This window comes from Tachyglossus aculeatus, chromosome X1 (assembly GCF_015852505.1).
Source record: "Tachyglossus aculeatus isolate mTacAcu1 chromosome X1, mTacAcu1.pri, whole genome shotgun sequence".
In the NCBI taxonomy this organism is placed as follows: domain Eukaryota; kingdom Metazoa; phylum Chordata; class Mammalia; order Monotremata; family Tachyglossidae; genus Tachyglossus; species Tachyglossus aculeatus.
The window spans coordinates 124,246,493-124,248,260 of record NC_052101.1 but is presented as its reverse complement, the minus strand read 5'-3'; positions in this window follow the sequence as shown (position 1 = coordinate 124,248,260).

The window sequence follows — 1,768 nt, the reverse complement described above, 5'->3', positions numbered from 1 at the left end:
ATGCTCAATAAATACAATTGAATGAATGAATGAATGCATGAACAAATACCGTCAGTATTATTATTATTGCTATTAGCACATAGTAAGCGCTTAACAAGTACCATAATAATAATAACAATTATTATTATTATTCTCTGTGTCTCAGTTTCTTCATCTATAAAATAGGGATTCAAAACCTGTTCTCCCTCCCCTTTAGACTTCGAGCCCCATGTGGGGCAGGGACTGTGTCCAACCTGCTTAACTTGTATCTCCTCCAGTGTTTAGTACAGCGATTGGCACAGAATAAGTGCTTAACAAGTACCACAAATATTATTATTAGAACAAAGCAAGCTCATGACAGATAGCATGGTGGGGTTGGTACAATATGAAAAGACCAGAAAACCCACTAGATTGTAAGCTCCTTGTAAGCAGGGATCATGTCTATGAATTCTGTTGTACAGTGCTTTGCGATATTGATTGACTGATTGATAAAAATCCAGTCACAAAATGCACATCTCTCTCTGGTTCTGTACTGTCCTCTGAGCTGGAGTCCTGGTTCCCAAATCTTTCCAAGTCATTTGTCCATCCCTAGGCCTAAGCCAAAGCAGGCATCCTCAGCAGTTCGCCTTCATGGGTAAATTTATTGTGGGCAAGGAATGTGACTGTTTATTGTTGTATTCTCCCAAGCTCTTAGTACAGTGCTCTGCACACAGTAAGCTCTCAATAAATATGATTGAATGAATGAATGACTCCCAGCTCTGTGATAAAACAAAACAAAAACCAAACCTTCCCTTCCTGTTCCCTGTTTACATTGGATCTTCCCTGGCCTTAGCTATCTGACCCAATTCATTCATTCATTCATTCAATCATATTTATTGAGTGCTTACTGGGTGCAGAGTAATGTACTAAGCATTTGGGAGAGTACAATACAACAATAAACAGACATATTCCCTGCCCACAGTGAGCTTACAGTCTAGAGGAGGAGACAGACATTAATATAAATAAATAAGTTACAGATATGTACATAAGTGCTTGTGGGGCTGGGAGTGGGGGATGAACAAAGGGAGCAAGACAGGGTGATGCAGAAAGGAGTGAGAGAAGAGGAAAGGAGGGCTTAGTTAGGGAAGACCTTTTGGAGGAGATGTGCCTTAATAAGGTTTTGAATGGGAGGAGAGTAATTGTCAGATTTGAGGAGGGAGGGTGTTCCAGGCCAGAGGCAGGATGTGGGTGAGGGGTCGGCGGTGAGATAGGTGAGATTTGGGTATGTGAGAAGGTAGGCATTAGAGGAGCGAAGTGTGTGGGCTGGGTTGGAGTAGGAGAGGAGCAAGGTGAGATTATATATATATATATATATATATATATATATATATGTATATATGTTTGTACATATTTATTACTCTATTTTACTTGTACATATTTATTCTATTTATTTTATTTGGTTAATATGTTTTGTTTTGTTGTCTGTCTCCCCCTTCTAGACTGTGAACCCACTGTTGGGTAGGGACCGTCTCTATATGTTGCCAACTTGTACTTCCCAAGGGCTTAGTACAATGCTCTGCGCATAGTAAGCGCTCAATAAATATGATTGAATGAATGAATAGGAGTGGGCAAAGTGATTGAGTGCTTTAAAGCCAATGGTGAGGAGCTTTTGTTTGATGCAGAGGTGGATGAGCAACCACTGGAGTTTCTTGAGGAGTGGGGAAATGTGGCCTGAATGTTTCTGCAGAATTCCTGAACAGGTAGTTCTTCCGTTAATAACAATAATTATGATGGTATTTGTTAAGCACTT